The sequence below is a fragment of the Zingiber officinale genome, chromosome 5B (assembly GCF_018446385.1).
Source record: "Zingiber officinale cultivar Zhangliang chromosome 5B, Zo_v1.1, whole genome shotgun sequence".
Taxonomy (NCBI): Eukaryota; Viridiplantae; Streptophyta; class Magnoliopsida; order Zingiberales; family Zingiberaceae; genus Zingiber; species Zingiber officinale.
In genome coordinates, this window is record NC_055995.1 from 81,269,471 (window position 1) to 81,281,958 (window position 12,488).

A 12,488-nucleotide genomic window follows, 5' to 3' on the forward strand; every position below is an offset into this window, starting at 1 on the left:
TGAGGTGTTTTAGGATACGAGAATTCATGATGATATCCGTTTTCGAGACAAAATTGGCTGAAGTTATGATTTTTAAATTCACCTCCGTTGTCACTTCTAATTCTTTTAATTTTTAGATCTTTTTCATTTTCAACTTGTTTACAAAAATTCATAAAGATTTCAAATGTTTCATCTTTATTTTTTAAGAATTTTACCCAGGTGAATCTAGAATAATCATCTATTATTACTAAACAATATAAACTACCATTTATTGATTTGACCCCATGGGAGTCAAATAAGTCTAAGTGTAAAAGTTCCAGTATTGAGTTTGTTTGAAGTTGATTAGTTGACTTGTGAGTAGATTTTGTTTGTTTTCCTTGTTGACAAGCATTACAAATTGTCGAGTTTAAGTTAGGTAATTTTGGTAATCCTCTAACTAATTCATTTAATTTACTTATATTTCTGAAGTTAGTGTGTGACATTCTTCTTGCCATAACCAGGTTTCTTCTTTTTGTGTTAAATAACACTTAATTGAAGAAGTAATTAGGTTAATTGCATAGATATTGTCTTGTCTAAACCCTTTTAAACTTATAGAAGGGTTGTCTAAGTGCTTGATTAAGCATTTCGAAGATAAAAACCTAACCTTATATCCAGTGTTACATAATTGACTAATACTAAGAAGATTAAACTTGAAATTTTCAACGAATAATACTTTGTAAAAATAAAATCAATTCTAGGTTTAATGTTACCTATACCAATTATCTTAAGTTTACCGTTATTCCTGAAGGCAACTGTTCCTAAGCTTTTATGTGTTAGTTCAGTGAATTTGGTGTGATCCCCAGTCATATGTTTAGAGCAACCGCTGTCCATGTAACGACCCAATTTTCCTTATTTTAAGTTCTAAAAGTCCATAAAAATATTTGGAAATACTTTTAAAATATTCTAGAGATTTTTAGGAATTTTTAGAGCATTTTTATGCAAATTTTGGAGGTCGTTTAGTAGGGTCACAAAAAGAAAGAAGTTTAAAAAAAAAAAAAAAAAAAAAAAAACGTTGAAGGGGAGACTCGAACCCAAGACCTTGACCCGAACCGAAACTCAGTCGAACCCAGCCCAACCAGCTGAGCTACAAGGTTTTTGTTAACCTTATAAGGAAAGAATTAAATTTATAGCATAGTTAAGCGATATTTTAGAAACCGAAAATAAACTTTGTAAATAAAGAGGTGCGCGGATAAGGATTCGAAGCCTAGACCCCTTGGGTTGGTTGAGAGCCGACTAACCAGCTGGGCTGCGTGTGTTTTATTAACCTAGCATGGAGAGAAATAGATTTAAGCATAGTTGGAAATCGAATTAAAACTAAGTTATAAAGGGTTAAGTGATTTTTCCGTGACCTAAACCTAAGCCTTTTCCTCTCTTTTTCTTTCCTCGACGGCGCGATTCTCCTCTCGGGCGAAACCGCAGCCAAGGCGAGGGTTTCCTCCTCTCGACGTCGGTGAGGCGTTTTCCGGCCGGTCTCCACCCGTGGGTGACCTTTCCGGCAAGGAAAGCTTGGGGAACACAAGGAAAAGGGAGAAACCGAAGCTCTACCGAAAACCTAGGGCGCTCCTCGTGTTGTAAGTCCAAGAACCACCGCGGTAAGTGCTTCTCACCTGCGGTAGGAGTAGCTCTCGGGGTTTTGTTTTGCATTTTTGTTGTGAAATGAACAATAGCAACCTTTTCATTCTAGCATATGGATTAGATTGCAACCCTTGCTTTAACAATTCGGTTTAAGTTTTTTTTGGGTTAAGTTCTTTTGGCCATTTTAATGCACGGACAGAGTTTTGATGTTTTCCTTGATTGTCACAGCATGCTTTTTGGATGTTTTTACCTTACATTTCAGGCATGTCTAAGTAGCTATGCTTCTTTCCAATCATGGCATGATTAAAGAATGGTTAAGATTCAAAAATGCTTAGTTTCACAAGTTTGTCATTTGAAACCTGTTACTGCCGTGAGCTTCCTAAGACCATGTGGGTTGTTAATTCTGATTGAGTTTGTTTTGGATATATCCAGATACTTATTAGTGGCATATGGTTTTAGAATCCTGTGCATAATGTATATATGTGAGAAATACAAGCAAAGTAAGACTATGGTCACAAATTGATCTTGAATTCCAGAATTTAGAATCAAAGCACACTAAGTGCTTAAATAAATGCCAAGGCATTTTATTACAAGAAGTATTTAAAGAAGGATATAAAGAAAAGTATTTTACTTTTAAAAGGGCATGTACCGGACACAAGGTCCAAGGGATGGGCTCCAAGTTGCCCCTAGACATAAGGTCTAGAAGTGTCTTAATGGTTTTGGGATTAGCTACCTCAATTCTCATTAAGAAAGGCGCGCAAAGTGGTACAATGCCGGGCCCAAGTAAAGTTGAATATTATTTTTAAAGTATAAAAGTATTAATTTGGAAACAAACAAAACAAGTTCTTTTATCTAAGTTGCAAATTCTAGCAAGTTAAATTGTTGTTTTCCTTTAGAGATGCATGATGTAGTTCTATCTGCTATTTTCATGTTGAGCATGTACTCCCTGTTTTCTTTAATGCTTATGCATTCCTTATCGGATTTTGTGAGTAGAAAGCACTTACTAAGCTTTTAGCTTATAGATACTATTTACCTCCTACTGCAGATACAGATAAGAGTAAAGGAAAAGCTAAAGTGTTATAGAGGAAGGCGACAAGGAGATGTTGGTGGTGTGTGTGTGATGCCGGATATGGAAGCTTGGGACCTTACTAGAAGAGTTTAGAAATTGTATTTGCTGGTGTTTATGTTACTGTTAGAGTAGAATTTATTTTGCATTACTAATTTCGTTATCTTCCTGTCATTTAGTTGGAATAACTGTTAAGCTGAGAACATGTTCCTTTTTCCTTATTCTGGCTTAGTTTTCAAGTTTTGTGAAGTAAGATCATATCTGATTGGAGTTTGATTTTTTTTATATAAGAAGTTCATATCTGATTTTTAGTTTGCAAACTTAGTTGGAAGTGTGAAGTGGTATGCTCAGTTGCTTTAGATTCTGTTATAGCATGAAATTTTCTGCAGTAAGATTCGTTTCCATGATCAGCAGGTTGTATTTCCGTAGATTGATTGGTTACTTCGTATTGTTGGAACATTTGCTTAGTACTGCTGAAATTTTCTTCCCATTACAATGGCAGCATGCATTACAAATTTTTCCCTTTATGTTGTTGCCTTAAAACTTAGGTATAGTGGTTTTAAAATCTCAGAACGAATCACAACATTCTTTTGATAGATATAGAAGCATGTTTTACATATGATCAGTAGCCCTTGTTTTATGGAAGGAAAACATGTGATGTTCGGATTACATCACATGCATTCTTGGTCTATGGAAGGAGTAGTAGTACATGTGATGTTCTGATATGCATTCTTGTAGGGATCGAAGCTTCACCGAAATGCATATCAGAACAGTAGCAGTTACTTGCAGTGATGTTCTGATATGTCTTGTGATCGTTATAGTTGTGTTCAATAAATGAGCAGTAGGTTTAATTGGCCTTCTTTTATTTCTGTTCAGTTGTAGAATAAAATGAATGCAAGATATTAAAGGATGTAGCAAACAGTGGAGATACTTAAGCTTCATTTGTCTATATGTTATACTTGCTCGTTGATTCACTTATTTGCATGTTTGATAAAAAAAAAAATAAAGGTATCATGAAATGGTATGCTGCTATCTAGAGATATGTTCTGATATGCGATATGTTCAAATAGTTTAAAGTATCTCTAGTGTTAAAGTAAGTAGTACAAGTTATGTGTAGATAGAAGAAACAGTGGTGGTCACCCTCAGAGTAGTAAGGAGGGTGGCCGTTACAGTCCAATATTCACTTGGTTTCCTACAATAGGTAGGAATTAAAATTAGTTTGAGTTTGAATTTAATTTTACATGGAATGATTTAAGTTTAACTATTTAGGTAAAGATTTTTAAACAGTTTTTAAATTAAATTAGTTTTTTAAAATAAATTTTTAAAATATTTTTTTAAAGTTAAATAATTTTTAAGATAAATAAATTTTTTTAAGTTAAATAAATTTTTAAAATAATTTTATAAGTTAAATAAATTTTTAAAATAATTTTTTAAGTTAAATAAATTTTTTAAATGAATTTTTAATTTTTAAATATTTTTTTACAAATTTTAAAATAAATTTGTAAGTTTTTAAAATAATTTTTTAAGTTAAATAAAATTTTAAAATTTTAAAATAATTTTTTTAAGTTAAATAAATTTTTAAGATTTTAAAATAATTTTTTAAGTTAAATAAATTTTTAAAATAATTTTTTTTTTAGTTAAATAAATTTTTAAAATAAAATTTTAAAATTTTAAAATATTTTTTTTTATAAAACAATTAATTTAAATAAATTTTTAAAATAATTTTTTAAGTTAAATAAATTTTTTAAATATTTTTTTTTAAGTTAAATAGATTTTTTAAATAAATTTTTTAATTTTAAAAATATTTTTTTCATTTTTAAATAACTTTTTAAATTTAAATAAAATTTTAAAATTAATTTTTAAGTTTTGAAAATAATTTCTTTAAGTTAAATAAATTTGTAAAATAAAATTTTTAAGTAAAAAAATTTTTAAAATAATTTGTTTAAGTTAAATAAAATTTTAAAATAAATTTTTAAGTTTTTAAAATAATTTTTTAAGTTAAATAAATTTTTAAAATAATTTTTTAAGTTAAATGAATTTTTAAAATATTTTTTTTTGTTAAGTAAATTTTTAAAATATCTTTTTTTAAAGTTAAATAAATTTTTAAATAATTTTTTAAGTTAAATAAATTTTTATGTTTTTAAAATATTTTTTAAAAAATAATTTTTATTTAATTTTATTTTATTTTATTTTATTTTTATTTTTATTTTTATTTTAAGTTAATTTTAATTTATTTTAATGTAATTTAATTTAATTTGATTTGATTTGATTCGATTCGAATTGATTTGATTTGATTCGATTCGATTCGAATCAATTTGGTTCGATTCGAAGTCTTTAGTCATCTCACCCGATCTATGTTTTTAATCAGGGAAACCTATAATTTTTGTGAGATGAAGTTAAGTTCAATTTTTTAGGGTTTGATTTAACTTTGTGTTAGATTCTCGGTTAGCTTTGGGCTTAACAAATAGACATTCTTTGTTTGGAAGCTGGCATCACTGTAACCCTTTACAGCTAGCTCATCATCGCCTCCATATATCAAGAAATATTCTTTAGTCCTTCTCAAGTACTTAAGAATATTCTTGACCGCTATCCAGTGACACTCACCTGGATCTGACTGGTATCAGCTCGTCATGCTCAAGGCATACGAAATATCAGGACGAGTACATAGCATGACGTACATGATAGATTCTATGGCTGAAGCATAAGGGATCTTATCCATGCGGTCTCTCTCCTCTCTAGAAGAGGGACTTTGAGTCTTCAAAAAACTCACACCATGTGACATCGGCAGAAATCTGTAGGACCGTTAGATTCGATAGAGGGGGGTGAATATCGATTTGAAAACTTAGAGTATAAACGCAGCGGAAAAGTAAAATAGACACAAATGTTTTTTAGTTCGTTCGGATCCTGTGACGACTCCTACTCGAAGGCCCGTGGTCCTTGACCACTTTCGTTGGGCAATCACTAACAAGTCGAAATATGATTACAGAATGAATACAGGAAATGCTAGTAAAAATAAAGCAATACCGACAAGGAAATTAAATAAAAACCGAAGGAGCACTTTGTCGGAGCGTTGTTGGCGTCGCACTGAACGTCGAGCAGCAAGACCAGCAGTAGAAGAGTTCTCAGATTGATTGATGATGAAGCTCCTGCCTGGGGCTTCTTTTATATGCTGTTCCGGGCGCTTGGATCCTTTCCGGGCGCCTGGAATGTGACGTAGCTGCTCAAACCGAGATGCTCCACGTGGCGATGCGCAATCAGGATAAAGTTTGCCTCCCGGGCGCCCGGACCTCCGGGCGCCTGGATTCCTTCCGGGCGCCCGGACCCTGTTTTCCCGCAGAATCCGTCCTGCATGACAAACGTTAGTCCGGAGGCACATATATATATCCTGTAAAACAGATTGTTAGCACAATTAAAGTTCAACAAATTAATAGCAAAGAGTATGACTTAGATTCCGTCTTTCCGAGACCGGGATCTAGTCACGATCTCGACTTAGATATCCGAAATGGATCTAAGCCGGATCGACGCCTAATGTTCCCTTCCCGGGAACGCGTCCTCGCAGTCACTCCCCTCCAGTGACTTACCTTACATACCTGCCAGACGTCCGGTCAGCCCGTCGACCCGTCTGGACTTCTCGCCAAGCGTCCGGTCAGCCCGTCGACCCTCTTGGACTTCTCGCCAAGCGTCCGGGCAGCCCGTCGACCCGCTTGGACTTCTCGCCAGCTATCTGGTCAGCCCGTCGACCTAGCTGGACTTCTCGCCAAGCGTCCGGTCAGTCCGTCGACCCGCTTGGACTTCTTGCCAGCTATCCGGTCAGCCCGTCGACCTAGCTGGACTTCATGTCAGACATCCGGTCAGCCCGTCGACCTGTCTGGACTTCTCCTGCACACTGGATCAAAGTGTCAGACAACAACAAAACTAACTTAACCTGATTTGTCATTCATCAAAACCTGGGTTAAATCGTTAGTGCTACCCGCACCAACAATCTCCCCCTTTTTGATGGAATGACAACCTGGTTAAGTTAGTGAAAGCATATGCACAACATGCATTTATGTGGTTTTAAAGTTAGTTTGTATTTTCAAATTGGTTTAGCTAACTTAACCACCTAACCCTCCCCCTTTGGCATTCATCAAAAAATAAGCAGGGGTAAACAAGCATAGTGTAGAGTAATAAAAAGTTTAGTTCAAAAATTCAAAGATACTGATAAAAGTACAATTTTTAACAGCAAGTTAAAAAAATAGTCAAGTTGACTTGGGGGAGTTTAAAGTTTTGAAAACTTGTTTAAAGCATTAACTTTTAGCTTTTAGAAAAATTGCTAAGTTTAGATAGTTTAATTTTCAAACATAAGTGTATAAGGTCTAAATTTCAAGATCAAGTTTAAATTTTCAAAACAAGTTTCAACTTTGAAACGCTTTTCAAACATAAGTTTTCAAAACCAAAATTCCAAAACTAAGTTTGAAAAATCTATTTTTCAAAACTGATTGAAATTTATTTTTCAACACTAAGTTTGTAAAAGATTCAATTTTCAAAATTAAGGAAAATGATTTTGAGAAGCTTAGTTTGTAAACTTAAGTTTTGAAAAATCTAATTTCCACAATTTTCAATAACAACGTAATTTTTTTTTTTAAACTAATTTTTGTAAAATTTAACTTTCAAATCAAATTGTCAAAATTAAGTAAAATCAAATTTTAAGAACTAGATTCAGGACAATTTTCAAAGTAAAGTTAAATTAAATTTAAATCTTTACTTTTAGTTTTCAAAGGAGTTTGGTAAAAGTAAGATCATATTTTTAGAATGTTTTTGTAAAATTTATTTTCCAAAATCAAATTTTCAAAGTTTAAAAGTACTAGTTTCAAAACCATGATTTAAAATACTTGAAAAGTTCAGTTTTCAAAGACTAAGTAAAAAGGATAAAAAGTTTGTGATTTAAAAAAAAATTCACAATTTTAAACAAGTTGTTTTTAAACTTTGATTTTCAAAATTAAGTTTAAAATTCAATTTGGAAAACTAAAGTAGTTTTATTTCTCTCCCTGAATTTGATACTCCTTTAATTTATTACTCTCCTTTAATTTATTAAATTTTCTAGGGGATTTAAAAAGAAAAAATTGAACCTCCCCCTGAATTGGTTACTCCCCTTAATTTAATATCTCTTCCTTAAGTTAATACTAAGGTTTGGTTGTGCTAAATTTCAAAAGCCCTAACACATTTGTCTAATTTAGTAACACTTATATTATTATCTCTGTATCCTTGGTATAACTGTTTATTTGAATTTGATTAATCAATTATTAATTAATTTTAGATTGCGCTTAACTTTAGTTTAAGGTTAAATAAGATAAGATTTTATTAATTCAATAACAGTTAAGCATTATCAATAATTTATTAATTAGTTTTTACTTGATTTAAATACTTAGTGAAATAATTTAAATTTTGTATTAATTGATGAAGGTGGTAGTTATAATTTAACTTTTCATTTACTTCCTTTTAAGTTGGATTAACTTAGTTTAAAGTTGGTAGTAGTTTGAAGTTAAACTCGTTATTAAACAAGGTTAAGTAAGGTTCAATTTAAGTCAAACTTTAATTATGTTTTAATAAAAATAATTAATATTTTAAAGGTTAAAAAAAATGACTTAGAGTAATTTTAATATTTTTACTAAGGTTAAACCTAGGTTATAATCAAATCAAGCTTAGTTCTCAAATAAAGTAAAACTTAATAGTTAAGTTCTACTTATTAATTACATAATTAAGTTTAAAGTTAAAGTTAACGGAATTTAAGTTTTTAAGTTAGGTGTCTAAGTTTTAAATGAATTTAAAAGAATTATAATTATTATTATTTTTAAGGGATTTCTAATTGGATTTTAAAATGATTTTTATAATTATTTAATGACAATTAATATACGTTCAATTCAATTTTGATTTTAGATTAAAATTAATATCAGTGATTAATTTAGGTTTAAGTTTTAAGTTTAACTTAAATTTTTAAGTTTTAATTTAAGTTTTAATTTTCAGTTAGGTTAAATTAAGTTGAAAAGTAAAGTTTAAATTAAGTTTTAATGAGTTTTAATTTAAGATCTAATTTTCAGTTAAGTTAAATTAAAAAATAATTTTAAGATTAAAGTGATGTTTAAGATTGAAAATGAGTTTAAAGTCAAAATAATAATTTTTAAAGTGAAAATAGTCTATAGAAATAATTTATTATTATTACTATTTTTTTAAGTTAAAATAATTTTATCATAGTGAAAAAATAAGAAGAAATTTTTCAACATGATACATAATTTTTCAAATAGTTTTAAAATGATTTTTGAAATATTTTTTAAATGATTTTTAAAAGTTTTTTTTTTAAATAATTTTTGAAATAATTTTTAAGTTAAAATAATTTTAAAAATATAATTTTTATATTAAAATAATTTTAAGTTATCATAATTTTTAAGTTAAAATAATTTTTAAAATAACAATAATTTTTTAAAGGTTTTAAAATAATTTTTTAAAAGAATTTTTAAAGTTTTTAAAATGATTTTTAAAAGAGTTTTTAAAATAATTTTTAAAAATGTTTTAAAAGAATTTTTAAAAGAATTTTTTAAAGTTTAAAATGATTTTTAAAAGAGTTTTTAAAATGCTTTAAAATAATTTTTAAAAGAATTTTTTTAAGTTTTTAAAATGATTTTTAAAAGAGTTTTTAAAATAATTTTTAAAATGTTTTAAAAGAATTTTTAAAAGTTTTTAAAATGATTTTTAAAAGAGTTTTTAAAATGTTTTAAAAGAATTTTTAAAAGAATTTTTTTAAGTTTTTAAAATGATTTTTAAAAGAGTTTTAAAAATAATTTTTAAAATGTTTTAAAAGAATTTTTAAAAGTTTTTAAAATGATTTTTAAAAGAGTTTTTAAAATAATTTTTAAAATATTTTAAAAGAATTTTTTAAAGTTTTTTAAATGATTTTTAAAAGAGTTTTTAAAATAATTTTTAAAATGTTTTAAAATAATTTTTAAAATAATTTTTTAAAGATTTTAAAATGATTTTTAAAAGAGTTTTTAAAATAATTTTTTAAAATGTTTTAAAAGAATTTTTAAAAGAATTTTTTAAAGTTTTTAAAATGATTTTTAAAAGAATTTTTTTAAAAAAAAAAAGGTTTGTTTTTTTTTTAAATAATTAAGTTAAAATAATTTTTAGGTTAAAATAAATTTTTAATTTAAAATAATTTTTAGGTTAAAATAAATTTTTAAGTTAAAATAATAAATTTTTAAGTTAAAAAAAATTAAGTTTTAAAATAAATTTTTAAGTTAAAAAAAATGAAGTTTTAAAATTAATTTTAATTTAATTTAATTTAATTTGAAATTCGAAATTTAATTTGAAATTCGAAATTTAATTTTAATTTGAAATTGAAATTTTAATTTGAAATTCGAAATTTAATTTTAATTTAATTTGAATTTGAAATTCAAAATTTAATTTTAATTAATTTTAATTTAATTTGAAATTCAAAATTTAATTTTAATTTAATTTGAAATTTGAAATATAATTTTAATTTGAAATTCAAAATTTAATTTTAATTTGAAATTCGAAATATAATTTTAATTTGAAATTCAAATTTTAATTTTAATTAATTTTAATTTCGTTTGAAAATTAATTAATTTAATCCTTATTTATCTCATCCGATCTAGATTATCAATCAGGGAATCTTATAATTTTGTGAGATGAATTAGATTTAATTACAGAGTTTGGTTTAACTTGTGTTAGATTCAGGTTTAGCTTTGGTCTCAACAAATAGGCATTCTTCGGATAAACTTCTAAGCTTGGTGAGCCACTTGGACGTCATTAGAATTAACCAACCTTTCGAGGTTTTCCGAATAGTCCTATCCACGGAGCTTAGTATTAAACCTTGGTCTAACTAGTTAGGATCCATTTAAAGGTAGCTTCGGTCGGTTCCACTTGGCCAAATGCACCAGATTGAAGCCATATCTTTCTAGACATGCGATGCTCAAGCTTCCCCAACGTACTATCATCAAAAAACTTCACCAGTACCATGATTCAAGTTAAACTTGAACCCTCTTTAACTAGTCCTAATTACCCTGTCGGGTAGGTTGGTTGGGGTTACCCTTTTCGGGTAGGTTGGTTAGGGTAACCCTGTCGGGTAGGTTAGTTTTGGAGGTGCCGGCTATTCTGGAGCCTCCCCCTAAATTGTTGATTTTTATTTTTAAGATTTCTTGTATAATTAGAGTTGGTTTTAGTTAAGTTTTAATGTTTAATTTGAAATTTAAATTTAAGTTTTTAATTTTGAATTAATTAAATTGATCAAATTATCTTTCTTTAAAAGAGTATATTTAATATTTAAATTTTCTTTCAATTTTAATTTTATTGGGTTAATTGAATTTTCTTTCTTTAGTAGCTTATTTTTAAAGTTTAGCTTTTTATTTATTTTTGAGTTAATTAAATTGTTTGAATTATATTTCTTTAAGGGTTTATCTTTTAACTTTTTATTAATTGTTAGTTTTGAATTTTCTAGATTATTTTTGTTTAATATGTTATCTTTAACATTTAATTTTAAGTTTGTTAACTTCCTTTTTGATTTTATCAAAGTGTTTGATATATTTTCTTTACCTTTTAAGTTGATATAATTAGTGGAATTTATTAAATAAGTCTTATCATTAAAATTTAATTTTTTGTTAATTAAATTATCTTGGGTTTGGATAGAATTTTCTAGATTGATATTGTCTAGATTATTAAACAATTTATTAATTGTGTCTAGATTGATATTGACCTTGTCATCCTTTTTGTTTGAATTTTCAAATTTGTTTAGGTTTAAATTCAAATTTTTATATTTATTAATTATTTTCAGATTTTCTGTATTTTCTAAATTAATTATATTTGTTTTATCAGAAAATATCCTAGGGGTATTTTCTGAATTAATTATATTTGTTTTATCAGAAAATGTCCTAGGGGTATTTTCGCAAGTATTGTCATGTACACTATTTTCACATATACTTTCAGATATATCCAAATTAACATGCACATATTTTAAACTACTACTAGCAAGGGTGTTTTGGTAAATATTACTAACCTTGAGCGCAACCCCTAATTCAGCAGGCTTCTCCGTTGGATCTGACTCGAGTCCGGATTCGACTTTAACTTGATCTTCTAGCTCCATTGGCATCTCGTGAAGCTTGATCAACTGGGTCCACAGCTCATATGCATTCTTGTATTTTTCTAGTCTGCATATAATATTGTTAGGTAAAATATTACAAATAATTTTACTTACGTTTTTATTCAGTTCCGAGTTCTGAGAAGGTTTTTTTAATATTAGCATATAATCGATATCTACGCTTCCTAAGAAGCATTCCATTCTTCGCCTCCAGTAGTTGAAATCTTCATCGTACGGTGGTGGTTCATTGGGGTTCCATCCTTCTTGAAAAGACATTGTTCTTGCACACAATGAAACAAAGACAAAATCCCAAGACTTGGTCTTGGATTAGCATTGCTGGAAAAAAAATAATATTTCACTAATTTTTTTTTTAAAGAAAAATAATAAAATATTATTAAAATATTAATAAAAATATTACCTCAAATTTTTGAAAATGTAATATTTTGTCGATACTAAATAATAGTGAAAAGATGACGATGTATTTTTCAAAACCAGTTTTGGAGGGAAAAAACGAAAGGCGTAAAAATAATTTTTCTTTAAAAATGAACGATATATAATTTTTCTTTAAAAAGACCCCCTCTTTATCTGATTGGTGGTTGCACCAAATAAGAGCGGTACCTGCTCTGATACCACTTGTAGGACCGTTAGATTCGATAGAGGGGGGGTGAATATCGATTCGAAAACTTAGAGTATAAACGCAGC

At 27.9% G+C, this 12,488-nt stretch overlaps 1 long non-coding RNA gene across 1 annotated transcript; it reads left to right on the forward strand.

The window, feature by feature from the left end:
* Positions 1–1,376: 1,376 nt before the first annotated feature.
* On the forward strand, positions 1,377–2,944 carry LOC121987546. The gene is made up of 2 exons (XR_006113652.1): positions 1,377–1,610; positions 2,639–2,944. It is a non-coding gene; the product is annotated as an uncharacterized LOC121987546 (long non-coding RNA).
* Positions 2,945–12,488: the final 9,544 nt, after the last annotated feature.